The sequence below is a fragment of the Cetorhinus maximus genome, chromosome 2 (assembly GCF_964194155.1).
Source record: "Cetorhinus maximus chromosome 2, sCetMax3.hap1.1, whole genome shotgun sequence".
Lineage (NCBI taxonomy): Eukaryota > Metazoa > Chordata > Chondrichthyes > Lamniformes > Cetorhinidae > Cetorhinus > Cetorhinus maximus.
Window position 1 is genome coordinate 31,715,789 of NC_135880.1, and position 14,384 is coordinate 31,730,172.

Below are 14,384 nucleotides of genomic sequence, written 5' to 3' on the forward strand. Positions count from 1 at the left end.
GCATGGTCTGTTTGAATGGTGGAGCAGGCCTACACCTGCTCCTTTTCCCCATGTTCCTCCAGGCACATCAGGAATGTGATGGAATACTCTCCAATGGCCTGGGCGAGTGCAGTTCCATCAACACTCAAGAATCTTTAGGCCATTGAGGACAAAACAGCCTGCTTGATCGGCATCCCATCCACAAACGTTCATTCCCTCTACCACCAACGCACAGTGGCAGCAGTGTGTACAAGATACACTGCAGCAACTCATCAAGGCTCCTTCAGCAGCACCTTCCAAACCCACGACCTCTACCATCTAGAAGGACAAATGCAACAGATGCATGGGAACACCATCACCTCCAAGTTGCCCTCCAAGCCACACACCATTCTGACTTGGAACTATATCACTGTTTCTTCACTGTTGCTGGGTTAAAATCCTGGAACTCCCTTCCTAATAGTACTGTAGATGTATTTAAACCACATGGACTGCAACAGTTCAAGGCAGCGGCTCACCACCACCTTCTCAAGAACAATTAGGGAAGGGCAATAAATGCTGGAAGAGTAAAAAAAAAGGTGTGAAACTTGTAAATGTTGAAGCTTAAACAGACTTGGGTGTACTTGTAGAAGGTCAGCACGCAGGTACAGCAAGCAATTAGGAAAGCAAATTGCATAAGTTTGCCTTTATTGCACGGGAGTTGGGAGTACAAGAAAAAAATAACTTTTGCTGCAATTGCACCAGGCTTTGGTGAGACTACACCTGCAATACTTCGGGCAATTTTCATCTCCACATTTAAGAGGACACCATGGCCAATACAGGCATGTCATATTATGAACTTTTAATTAACACTTTTTCAAAGTTGGACACAAACAAACTGTTAAGATGGCTGTCACAAATCATATGACTCCTGGCATTTGGAACACGGATAATATCAAGTCTCTGGCGAATACCTAAATATGGACATAGGTGAGGGTACCTCACAGCCATCTGTGAACTTCATTCAAGTCATTGTTTAAGGATGTACAAACACCTAAAGACTACAGAGTTTTCAGACTGCCCATCTCCTTGTTTCATAGTGGACAAAAGCGAAGATAGAAATTCAATAGTCACTACCAACTTGTCATTTTATCATGATGGCCTATCCCATCCAAATCAAACTGGGTGGGCCTCAGAAGTGTTAACCCATCAGTCATGTGAATGAAACTGGTTTCAGGGGCTTGCACCCTTATTACCTAAGGACCCAGCAGATCAGAACCATTAGTCATCAGCTAGGCTGAGAACCAGACTCTGAGAACCAGATTCTGAAACTAGCTGCAAATCATTAAGCAATCAAAATACTTAACCTGGTCCAGTTTCAAAGCTCACCTGGGAACCAACCTGCTAGATATTCGACTACAAGGAAATTCACCACCTTCTGTGAACCCCTCACTTTACAAGACCTTCACTTCAACTTTAAATTACTGAATCCCTTACAGAAACCGTAGGCTTGACACATGGGAAACCAGAAATTTGAAATCAGAGACTGAGTTAACTGCAATTGGTAAAGCTGCACTGTCCTTATCTGTATCCAATATTATATGTATGTGTGTGTGTGTGTGTGTGTGTCTGTTTGTCTGTGTGTGCCTGTAACCAAGTGTATGACATTGTGTTGATTCAGAGTGTGTGCGAATAAATAACCCTATTTATTTTAAGCGCATAAAAGTCTGCTGCTGATTTATGTAATTGGAATATACACTCAAGGATAAGATAAGACACGTTTCTTTCCATACAAAATATGCTGATTATGGGCAATACGAGAGCACACACCTCTGTCCGTGTCAAAGGATATATTTGCATCGGAGGCAGTACAATAAAGATACACTAAATTTGTCCTTGAGATGCAAGGGTTATCCTGTGATGAGAGGTTAAGTAAATTGGTCTATGTTCTCTGGAGTTTAGAAGAATGAAAGGTGATCTCATGAAACATTCAAGACTATGAAAACATTGAGACATTGCTCCCATGGCTGGGGAATCTAGAACAAGGGGCACAATTTCAGAATAAGGGGCTGATCATTTAGGACTGAGATGAGGAGAAATTTCTTCACTCAAAGTTTTGTGAATCTTTGGAATTCTCCACCCCAGAGGGTTGAGGATGCTTCATCATTGAATATATTTAAGTCCAAGATAGACAGATTTTTTTGTCTCTTAGCAAAGCAAGGGAAAAGGTGAGCAGGCAGGAAAGTGGAGTTGAACCTAAGGTAGGTCATGACTATATCAAATAGCAGAGCAGGCTTGACAGGCAGTATGATCATCTCCTGCTTCTATTTTTTATGTTCTTATGTTACCACCATGCTAAAGGGAATAGATTCAGATCAGATCAAGCAGCTCAAAAGTGGGCATCCACGAAGCGCTGTTGGCCATCAGCAGCAGCAGAATCCTATTCAAACACAATCTGTAACATTGTAGCCCTTTTGACCAGGGGATCAACCCTAGTTCAATGAGTAGTGGTGGAGAGCATGCAAAGAGCAGAGCCACACATAAATAAAAATGAGGTACCAACCTAATGAAGCTACAACGCAGGACTACATGCATGCTAAATGGCAGAGGCAGCATGTGATAGGCTGAGCAAAGTGATCCCACAACCAATGGATCAGATCCAAGCTCTAGTCCTCCCACAACCAGTTGTGAATGCTGGTGGACACTTAAAACTAACCAGCGGAGGAGGTTCCAAAACCCTCCCCATCCTCAATGATGTGGGAGCCCAGCAAATAAGTGCAAAGGATGTCTAAAACATTTGCACTCATCTTCAGCCAGAAGTACCCTGTGGATGATCCATCTCAGTCTCTTCCTCTGTTCCCCAGCATTACAGATGCCAGTCCTCAGCCAATACAATTCACTGCAATTGATATCAAGAAATGGCTGAAGGCACTGGATGCAGCAAAGGCTATGGGCCCTGACAATATTTTGGCTGTAGTAATGAAGACTTGCACTCCAGGCCTAGCTCTGCCCCTAGTTAAGATGTTTCAGTACAGCCACAACACTGATATATACCCGACAATCTGGAAAATTTCCAGGTATGTCCTGTCCACAAAATGCAAGGCAAATCTAATTCGGCCAATTGCTGCCCCATTAGTCTGCTCTTAATCATCAGCAAAGTGATGCCAGGCGTCATCAGCAATGTTATCAAACGGCACTTACTCACCAAAAACCTGCTTATTGAGGCTCAGTTTGGTTTCCGCAAGTGCTACTCAGCTCCAGACCTCATTGCTGGACAAGAGTTGAATTCAAGATATAAGTGAGAGTGACTACTTTTAACATCAAGGCAGCACTTGAAGAAGTTCAGCATCAAGGAGTCCCAACAAAATTGGAGACAATGGGAATCAGGGAAAACTCTCCGTTGGTTGGAGTCATGCCTAGCATAAAGAAAAATGGTTGTTGTTGCTAGTGGTCAATCATCTCAGTTCCAGGACATCACCGCGCGAGTTTCTCAGGATAGTGTCCTAGGCCGAACAATCTTCAGCTGCTTGATCAATGATCTTCACTGCAACATAAAGTCAGAACTGGGAATGTTTGCTGGTGATTGAACAGTGTTCAATACCATTCACAACTCCTCAGATATTGACTCAGTCCTTGCCTGCACACAGCAAGGCCTGGACAACATTCAGGCTTGCACTGATAAATGGCAAGTAACATTCGCACTACACAAGCGCCAAGCAATGTCCATCTCCAACAAGAGAGAGTCTAATCACCTCCCATTGACAATCAATGGCATTACCAGTGCTGAATCCCATGCCAAGAACTTCCTGAGGATTACCTTTGACCAGAAACTGAACTGGATCAGCCATATAACTACTGTGGCTACAAGTGCAGATCCAAACTCAGAATTCTGTGGTGAGTAACTCACTTCCTTTACAGTCACTGGGTCAAAAAGCTGGAACTCCCTTCAGCATTCTAGGTGTACCTACCCTACATGGATTGCTTTTGAAGAAGGGGACTCACCACTAGCTTTTCAAGGGCAATTGGGATGGGCAACAAATGCTCACCTTGTCAGCGACATCAATATTTTAAAAAAAAATCTTTTATGGGATGTGAGCAGATGGTGGGATGATGTCAAAATCAGACCACTCCTCACGCTACTGGTGTAGACACAGCATGCCCACGTTAGCGCCCTATCTAGCAAAGGAGTTTTAAAAAATGTATTCTTTCATGGGATGTAGGCATCACTGGCAAGGCCAACATTTGTTACCCATCCCTAATTGCCCTTGAACTAACTGACTCGCTAGTAATTTCAGAGGGCAGTTAAGAGTCAACCACATTGCTGTGGGTCTGGAGGCACATTTCGGCTAGACCAGGTAAGGATGGCTGATTTCCTTCCCTAAAGGACATTAATCAAATTTTCTTCTGCCCTCATCAACTTCTACCTCATCAATATAGTTTGGGCTTAAAAAGGGATAAATTTTAACCCAAGAAAATGAATGGGTTTGGTCTAGCTGGAGTTAAAGTCTTAAAAAAATCTGATTTCCAACCAAAACCTGCTTCAATCCGGCCATGTTTGGTTTTAATTGAGGATGAAAGGTGGGCAGGTGGTCAACCCGCTCTAGGGAGGCAGATTAAATATTTAGCTATGAGCCTTATTCAGCTTTTTAATTTTAGCTCTAGTCAATCTGGTTTCCCAAGCATCCCCAGCCCCATACCCTCCACTCCCACCCAACCATTCTGCAGCCTTCACCAACCAGCTCCCCACCCGACTGGAAGCCTCGCCTGTTCATGCCATATGGGGAATCAATCGGTTATGTCAGTGTGTGGACGAATCCTAACTTCTGGATTCTCTGCAGCTTTGCGATTCCATTACTCCAACTGTTATTGATACACTTCAGTACGTTTGTATTAATGGACAACATCCTGGGGGTTACCATTGACCAGAAACTGAACTGGACTAGCCATATAAATACTGTATGTACAAGAGCAGGTCAGAGGCTAGGAGTACTGCAGAGAGTAACTCACCTCCTGACTCCCCAAAGCTTGTCCACCATCTACAAGGCACAAGTCAGGAGTGTAATGGAATATCTTCACTTGCCTGGATGAGTGCAGCTCCAACAACACTCAAGAAGCTTGACACCATCCAGGACAAAGAAGCCCGCTTGAGTGGCACCCCATCACAAACATTCACTCCCCCCACCACCGACACACATTGGCAGCAGTGTGAACCATCAAGGAATTCACCAAGCCTCCTTAGACATCCCCTTCCAAACCCAAGAACACTACCATCTAGAAAACAAAGGGCAGAATTTAGCCCTTGTCGGGCGGGCTCGGCAGGGTGGTTGGGAAGCCGGCCACGGCTGGCGATCTGGGCCAGCACACAATTTCATGCTGGCGGCCCAATTAAGGCCCGCCCAGCGTGAAACACAAGCTTAGCACTGCCTGCGCGGGCGGAGGGGGGGCAGAGTGTGAGCGCAAACTTCGTGCAAATCTCCCTGAGGCACAGGGAGGTGAACATTTTTCCAAGTGTAAAATAAAGATTTCAGAAATGTAATAAAACATATCCCCTCATGTGACTCTGTCACATGAACAGGGACATGTTATAAACGAAATGTAAAATTTTAATTTTATTTTTATTTGCTGTTGGAAACCCACCCGTAGATGAGCTTTTCTAAAAAGGTTGGCCTTCTTGCCTGCCCGCCTGTAAGGTTGGACGGGCAGCAAAAAAATTCTTTTAAGTACCTTTTTAATGGCCTTAATAGGCCTTTTAATTGGAGGGTGTGCTGCCGACTCTGGTGCGTGCCCGCCGACCGAAATATTGCATGACTGCTTGTTGACGTTGGGACGCTCGCACGATGTCAACGTGCGTCATTTTACTCTCGAGTGGGTCGGGCGCGCACCCGCCAAGGTAAAAACTTTGCCCAAGGGCAGCAGACACATGGAAACACCACCACTTGGAAGTTCCCCTCCAAGCCACTCACCATCCTGACTTGGAAATATATTGGCGTTCTTTCACTGTCACTGGGTCAAAATCCTGGAACTCCCTTCCTAACAGCACTGTAGGTGTACCTACAGCACATGAACTGCAGCGGTTCAAGAAGGCAGCTCACCACCACCTTCTCAAGGGCAATTAGGGATGGGCAATGAATGCTAGCCTAGCCTAGCCACATCCCATAAATGAATAAAAAACACAAAGTCTGCTCTAGGTGCTTCTACAATGTCTAAATCCAAAAGTATCAACAATAATTCCTTAATCCATCTTTAAAGTGGGCGAGCTTTCTTAAATTTCCATAGTTTCTTTGATTCCATGAATTTAAAGTTAGTAAAAAATCAGATTGGTTGATAAATGCTTCCAGTAATTATTAAAGAAGTCATAGTGAAAATCAATCAACTGCTTTCCAATGAGCATCTGTGGCCTTCACAGTTCGACTATATGAAACCATAAAGTAGTAAAGGTATATTTAACTGCTGTTTTTATTGTAATATATGAAGCATATGTACTCAATACCCAAGATCTCGCTTGGTTTGAAGTACACAAAGATTGTAAGGGTCCTGAGCATCTGAAAATTCTGTTTCTTTTCCAGCCACAGCTCTATAAAGTGCACAAACTCAGGTAATGGTAGCTTTAAACACCCTCTGGTCGCTGAGGCAGGCATAAGCCATAATCATTCATCTCATCCCAGAATTCTTGACCTTTCCACTTGACAGCCTGAAATGCACAAGATAAAATGGTTACTTAGAACAAATGTGAATTCCGGGAGTAGGATCATGCTATTTATGTTCAAGATGACCAACTTTTAAATAAATATGGAGCTAAGAAAAATTACATGTGGGGGTGGAGAATGGAGAAATTGCAGGAAAAGGGGAGGCTTCACCTTGTTTGGTTGAAAAGGACTGCTGCTTAATAGTTTACGCCCACTAGTTATTTCAATTCCACCTATGTACACAATGATCGATATGAAAAAAACTCGATACTAAAGAAACTTGCGCATGAAAGTATAAATAAAGACCTGGCCAAGGGCTATAAGAGCTGGATCTGGCCTTTTCTTGAACATCCCTTATTTACCAATTCTGCTAGAAAGTACAAGAGTTAGTTGGCAAACAGATCCTGAGAACAATGAGAAAGCCTCTCATGACCAATATCCAAGATGACAAAAATGCTGTTACTGCAGGGGACCTTTAGGCAAATGGGTTTAGCATCGTGTAGTCTTAGAGGCTCCTAAGACTAAATTCTGAATAACTCCTGAGGAGTGGAGGTTCAATAAGCAAAACCATCTAGCCATCAAGGAATAAAGCCCATGACAAAGAATGCAGGCCTAGAAAATTGATGCACTGTGCCCATTTTACAGTGTTTGGTGTGTGCATGCAGATTCCAAGACAGAAGTTCGCTGCCTGTCATATTTGTATAGGCATGAAAGCTCCCCCAGTTACACCTCTTCCTCCCTCATATTGTTGTTCCTCTCTCCTAGTAAACCTTCCCGGTTCCCTGGCCCTAACCACCTCCTCTTCACCATGGACGTCCAATTCCTCTAAACCTCCATCCCCCACCGGGATGGTCTGAGGGCTCTCCGCTTCTTCCTCGAACAGAGGCCTAAGCAATCCCCATCCACCACCACTCTCCTCCATCTGGCTAAACTTGTTCTTTCACTGAATAATTTCTACTTAAACTTATCTCACTTCCTCCAAATAAAAGGTGTGGCTTATGGGTACCTGCATGGGCCCCAGTTATGCCTGTCTCTTTATGGGGTACGTGGAACATTCCTTGTTCCAGTCCTACTCAGGGCCCCTCCCACAACTCTTTCTCTGGTACATCGATGACTGCTTCGGTGCTGCTTCATGCTCTCTTCTGGAGCTGGAAAAATTTATCAATTTTGCTTCCAATTTTCACCCCTCTATCGCCTTCACATGGTACATCATTGACACTTCCCTTCCCTTCCTTGACCTCTCTGTCTCAATTTCTGGTGATATACTATCCATCAATATTCATTATAAGCCCACCGACTCCCAACAGCTACCTCGACTACCGCTCCTCATACCTTGCTTCCTGTAAGGACTCCATCCCATTCTCTCAGTTCCTTTGCCTCCGTCACATCTTTTCCGATGATGCCACTTTCCAAAATGGCGCTTCTGACATGTCTTCCTTCATCCTTAACTGAGGTTGCCCACCCACTGTGACAGGGCCCTCAACCGTGTCCGGCCCATCTCTCGCGCCTCTGCCTTCACACCTTCCTCTCTCTCCCAGAACCATGATAGGGTCCCCCTTGTCCTCACTTTTCAACCCACTAGCCTCTCCATTCAAAGGATCATCCTCCGCCCTTTCCGCCAACTCCAGCATGATGCCACCATCAAACACATCTTCCCCTCACACCGCCCCCTGTCATCATTACGTAGGGACTGTTCCTCCGGGACACTCTGGTCCATCACTCCCAACACCTCGTCCCCTTCCCATGGCACCTTCCTATGTAATTGCAGAAGGTGTAACACCTGCGTCTTTACCTCTTCCCTCCTCACTGTCCAAGGGCCCAAACACTCCTTTTAGGTGAAGCAGGGCTTCACTTGCGCCTCCTTCAATTTGGTCTACTGCATTCGCTGCTCCCAATGTGGTCTCCTCTACATTGGAGAGACCAAACGCAGACTGGGTGACCACTTTGCGGAACACCTTCGGTCTGTCTGCAAGCATGACCCAGACCTTCCTGTCGCTTGCCATTTCAACACACCACCCTGCTCTCATGCCCACATGTCCGTCCTTGGCCTGCTGCAATGTTCCAGTGAAGCTCAACACAAACTAAAGGAACAGCACCTCATCTTCCGGTTAGCACTTCACAGCTTCCTGGACTTAACATGGAGCTCAACAACTTCAGACCATGAATTCCCTCCTCTATCTTCACCCCTTTTTTAATCCCTTTTAAAAAAATTATTTTAATTTTTATCCACTTATTTTCATTTTTATTTTTATTCATTTTTATTTTATTCATTCACAGGATGTGGGCTTTGCTGGCTGGGCCAGCATTTAAGGCCCATCCCTAATTGCACTTGAGAAGGTGGTGGTGAGCTGCCTCCTGGAACTGCTGTTGCCCATGTGGTGTAGGTACACCCACAGTGCTGTTAGGAAGGGAATTCCAGGACTTTGACCCAGTGACAGTGAAGGAACGGTGATATATTTCCAAGTCAGGATGGTGAGTGACTTGGAGGGGAACTTCCAGGTGGTGGTGTTCCCATCTATCTGCTGCCCTTGTCCTTCTAGATGGTAGTGGTCGTGGGTTTGGAAGGTGCTGTCTAAGGAGTCTTGGGCCAGAATTTTGCCTTTGGTGTGCTGGCGCACACCCGACATGGCGGAATGTAATATGATGCGCAATGATGTTGGGTGTTCATCCTGATGTTATCACGCACTCTTGTGATATTTCATTCGGCAGGTGTGTGCCAGAGTCGGCTGCGCATCCGTCGATAATTGAAACGCCTACTAAGGTCATTAAGGCCCTAATTAACTTGAAATTTATGCTGCAGGTGAAAAGGCCAAGCTGCCTTTACATTTTTAGGAAACCATGAGCGGGATGAGGTTTCCTAAAGCTAATACTAATTAAATAAAACCTTTATTTTGACATTAAAAAACATGTCCCATCTCATGTGACACAGTCACATGAGGGGACAAGTTTCATTCAATTTTTACTGTATTTATTTATGAATCCAACCAGCGTAGAGTTTTCCCCCGGATTCCCATTGACTCCAGTTTTGCTAGGGCTCCTTGATGCCACACTTGGTCAAATGCTGCCTTGATTTCAAAGGGAATCAACCTCACCTCACCTCAGGAGTTCAGCTCTTATGTCCATGTTTGAACCAAGGCTGTAATGAGGTCAGGAGCTGAGTGGCCCTGGCGGAACCCAAACTGGGCGTCAGTGAGCAGGTTATTGCTAAGCAAGTGCTACTTAATAGCACTGTTGATGACCCCTTCTATTACATTTATTCATTGTTTATCTCCTTTTTTCTCCCCTTTTTTATCCCTTTTTCTATCCTTTTTCCTCAACCACCGCCCCCTCACCCCAGCCCACCCCCAAAAGGACCATCTGTTGCTTGTTTCATGTTGTTCTTTCACAGAGTGCTGACCTTTGTTCTGCTATTAACACATTCTGCTTTCTTACCTTTATGCCACTATCAGCATCTTCTTTAGCCCTTAGCACTATCATTAACACTCCCTATGTCTTTTTGTCCATGGCATCTTTGTCAATCTCTCCTTTTCCCCCACCTATCACTGGCCTTCTATCCAGCTTCACCTGCTCCACAACCCCCCCGCAACTTAAATAGTATAAATTTAATCACATTTCTACTTCTCCTTAGCTCTGAAGTAGTCATATGGACTCAAAATGTTAACTTGGTTTCTTTCTGCACAGACCTGCTGAGGTTTTCCACCATTTTCTGCTTTATTTTTGATTTCCAGCATCTGCAGTATTTGTCTTTTATCTTAGTTTACCCTCCCCTTCACTGATCACCCTTCCCCCAAGCTGATTGTTCTCCTCCTCCTTTATGCGTCCCTTCTTGCAGAATTCTGAGGACCCTGCCAATGATGCAATGGCCCAAAATTCAAATGATCACCATTGGTGATCTGCCTGGAGACACACATCAGGCACCTGCATCTTGCTATTCTGTTACAAATGAGGTCATAGGTCCAATATCAGGTGGGCCTCGGGCCTATACATCTGGTGCAGGTGTCGATCCCTGTGCTCTATTCCAGAGACAATTTCTGGGCCTTACAATTTACAACCTGCACAACAGTGTAAAGCTGCATTTTCCTTTTTAACAACTTAAAAAAATAATCATTCCCGGGATGTGGATGCCGCTAGTAAGATTTGTTGCCCATCCCTAATTGTACTTGAGAAGATGGTGGCTCAGCATCACAACTTGAATATGTTATGATATGGCAGGTGGTATTTGCCAGGCTGACCAAATCCACAAGGGAACCTTGGCTACGCTATCACAATGATTTTGCAATTTGCGTTTATTATGAGAAGGCATGAAGTCAAAAGTAATGAGTCCACTATCACCTTTGGAGATTGTAAAGATTAAATTAAAACAATTATTATCAAAAGAAGAAAAACATTAAACACACAGAAGATTACAATTACACAGTTATAACAGTTCCCAAAACCTCTACTTAATCAGACATCCCCTTTAAGGCAACAGTCCAAATAGATTCCAAATTTATAAAGTCATCCAGCAATATTACCAGAAGCATCCACTGGACAATGGACTTTCAGAGGCTTTTAACGCAACTTTAGTTTCTGAAACAGTAAACTTCTGCAGGGCGGCGAGAGGCTTTTCCCCAAGCCTGTTTCACACAGTCACCTTTCAAGATCTCACACGGCCACAACTCACACGGCATTCCATCCTTCTTTAAATATACTCCCTTTTTGATCTCTAAATCCCATTGTTTCAACTTGTCTTTAGAAGTTACTTTTTCCAGAATATAAAAATCTTTTATGTTCTCATTATGATCAGCACTTTTGGGAAAAATAAATGTAATCACTTTGCCTTATTTACCTTGCCAGTTGTAAAAATCTTCCATGTCCCTTTGAAAATCAAACACCTTTCCCACTCATTTAAAAATGTTGATTCCATTCACACCCTCTCTGCTGAGACCTCAGTCTAGTTTACTCATCTCCATTTCAAATGCCTGCTTTGCACCTAACTCCTTTGATAATTTAAATCTTGCAGTCTAATCACCTCTAGTTTAATTAAACACAGCCGCACACACAGAACCATACACACACACAAATAGAAGCCTGCTTTAATGTATCCCACAGCAATATTAGGAAAAATATGATAGTTCCTCGACAAATACAACTTAGTGTGGCTTCCAGAAAACAATTAAGAATCAATCACATCCTAGGGTCTGGAGTTACATATTGGCAAGGCAAGGCAAAGATGGCAGATTTCCTTCCTGAAAGGACATTAGTGAGCCAGGTTGACTTTTACAATAATCCGTTAGCTTCATTAGAATATGAGCTTTTTATTCCAGGTATGACTTAATTAAACTTAAGTTCCCCAGTTACCATGGTGGGATTTGAACTCGTGTCCAGATCGTTAGTCCAGGCTTCTTATTAGCCCAGTAACATGACTGCTTTTCTAACGTACATCCCCCAGAAATAATGGTATGTTAAAGTTAGGGTAAAATTCTCAGAACCAAACTTCCTGGTCAGACTCAAGATAAGAACATGTGATCGCAACTAGCACAGTAATAGGGAAATGATTCGGCAGTAGTGGCACAAAGACACAAAACTAAAATGGATCATGTAAATTAGTTGAAAATGGTGCTTGATTCTCAGATGGCGTCTCATTTAAGACAGCCAAATAGATTTATGAAAACATAAATTGATAAACCAGTTCACTTACAAATTGGTGATGTTACTGGACTAATAATCCAGAGGCCTGGGCTGAATACTCCAGGGGCACAAGTTCAAATCACTTCACAGAAGCTAGAGGAATTTAAATTCAATTAGTTAATACATCTAGAATAAAAAGCGAGTCTCAGTATTAATGATGATGGAACTATTGGATTGTTGCAAAAAATGCACTTGGTTCACTAATAACCTCCAGGAAAGGAAATCTGCTGTTTTGGTGCGGTCTGGCCTAAACGTGACGTCAGGCACAGCAATGTGGTTGCCTCTTAACTGACCTCTGAACTGGCCTAGCAAGCCACTCAAGCCACTTAAACCGCTACAGAAAATTTGTAGTTCAAGAAAGTGGCTCACCACCACCTCTCAAGTGCAATTAGGGAAGGGCAATAAATACTAGCCTTGCCAACCACGTCATATTCCATAAACAAATAAAAAAATACCCAATTCAATTTCGGTGAGAAAGCCTTCTACAAATTCATATACAATTATAAAAATAATTTGTGCTGCTGCTTTTCCTACACATACCTTATCAATTATATAGACCAAGTCATCACTACCGGTGTACATTGTGTCCAAGATTAGGACTTTTTTAGCGCTTGAGTCTTCATTCACTGCTATCCCCAGCAATATGTATGCCTCAGGTTCAGAAACTGTTTTATTCAATAGCAGAAGCAAAAAAAAAAATCAAAAACACCATAAATAAACACATCAATTTAATCGCATCATCATGAAGTTCAAAAGAAAGTGCTGAAAAAACTCAGCAAGTCTGGAAGCATCTGTGGAGAGGGAAACAGCGTTAACATTTCAAGTCCATTAAGACTCTTCTTCAAAGTTTTTTATATCAAGAACTGCTAAATAAAAAATTTGTTCCTATTTTTGAGGTAGCTGAACATCACTGTGTAAAAAATGCCCAAATCATTTCTTCTCTAGAGTAATTATTACTTATTTTTATGTAAAGAGCCACTGGAAAAATATTCAATTTGTATAACACATAATAAAAGAACTCTCAAATTACACAAATTATCAACCACATTTTCATGCAGGGGTCTAAAAATTTTCAGAAGTTAAGGAAGGAGAAATAATGAAATCAACTCACAAATCACGGACTTAACAATCACAACTGGAGTTCCTTGTTCTTCGAAATGAGCGCTAAGATCCTCTAGTTTCCCAATACCTGTCCTGTAAAAATTAAAGTATTGCATTTGCTTTCAATAATCTTTGTTATGTTAGAAATCCATATCTCCAAGAACTAAATGTGTTTTTTAAAAAATGGAAGGACGTTGAATATTTGGACACTCTCCTGTGTTTTTTTAAAGGTTACTAATTCACTTTGACCTGTGAGAAAACTGCTTTTTCCAAGAAATCACATGACTTCAGCAAAATGACCAGCTAAGTGACTTTCTTGTTACCCCTGAGGAGATGAGTTATTTTGTTTACTTGAGTTAAAATTTTTTTTAAAATGCTGTTGTCAGGGTGTGGGCTCCAGCTGATTGGCTGAAAATACCTGGCCTGTGAGAAGTTCTATCTGAACATGTATTTTTGAACTCAGTGTATGTCTTGGGAGCAAACTGTGAAGGAAGATTGCTCTTCTCTCTCTCTCTCTCTCTCTCCCTCTCTCTCTCTCTCTCCCCCCTCTTTGCCTTTATTCCAGAGTAGGTGTTCACTTCAGCCAGAAAATTCTCATCTCAGTATGACTCATTTATATTTTGAAAGCCTGCGAAGCTGCGACAAGCGAGAGTTCACGACGTCAGTGTTTCACCAAAGATCATTTGGAAAGGAGTTCCAGGCAACTACTGTGACCAGTGATCCGTCTTTGCACGCAGGAACACCAAATTGACAGCGTCAAGGCCTTTTCGAACTTTATTCTTTTTCATAAAGTTTTCCCTTATGCCAATCCTTGCAGAGACCTTAAGATAAAAACAAAATACTGCGGATGCTGGAAATCGGAAACAAAAACAGAAAATGCTGGAAAAACTCACAGGTCTGGCAGCATCTGTGGAGAGACAAACAGAGTTAATGTTTCGAGTCCGTATAATCCTTCTTCAGAGCTGAAGAGAA

At 42.9% G+C, this 14,384-nt stretch overlaps 1 long non-coding RNA gene across 1 annotated transcript; it reads right to left on the reverse strand.

Annotated features, from left to right (window-relative positions):
- Window positions 1-6,399: 6,399 nt before the first annotated feature.
- On the reverse strand, window positions 6,400-13,597 carry LOC144690247 (uncharacterized). The gene is made up of 3 exons (XR_013578836.1): window positions 13,423-13,597; window positions 12,852-12,976; window positions 6,400-6,646 (listed from the first exon to the last, which is right to left on the reverse strand). It is a non-coding gene; the product is annotated as an uncharacterized LOC144690247 (long non-coding RNA).
- Window positions 13,598-14,384: the final 787 nt, after the last annotated feature.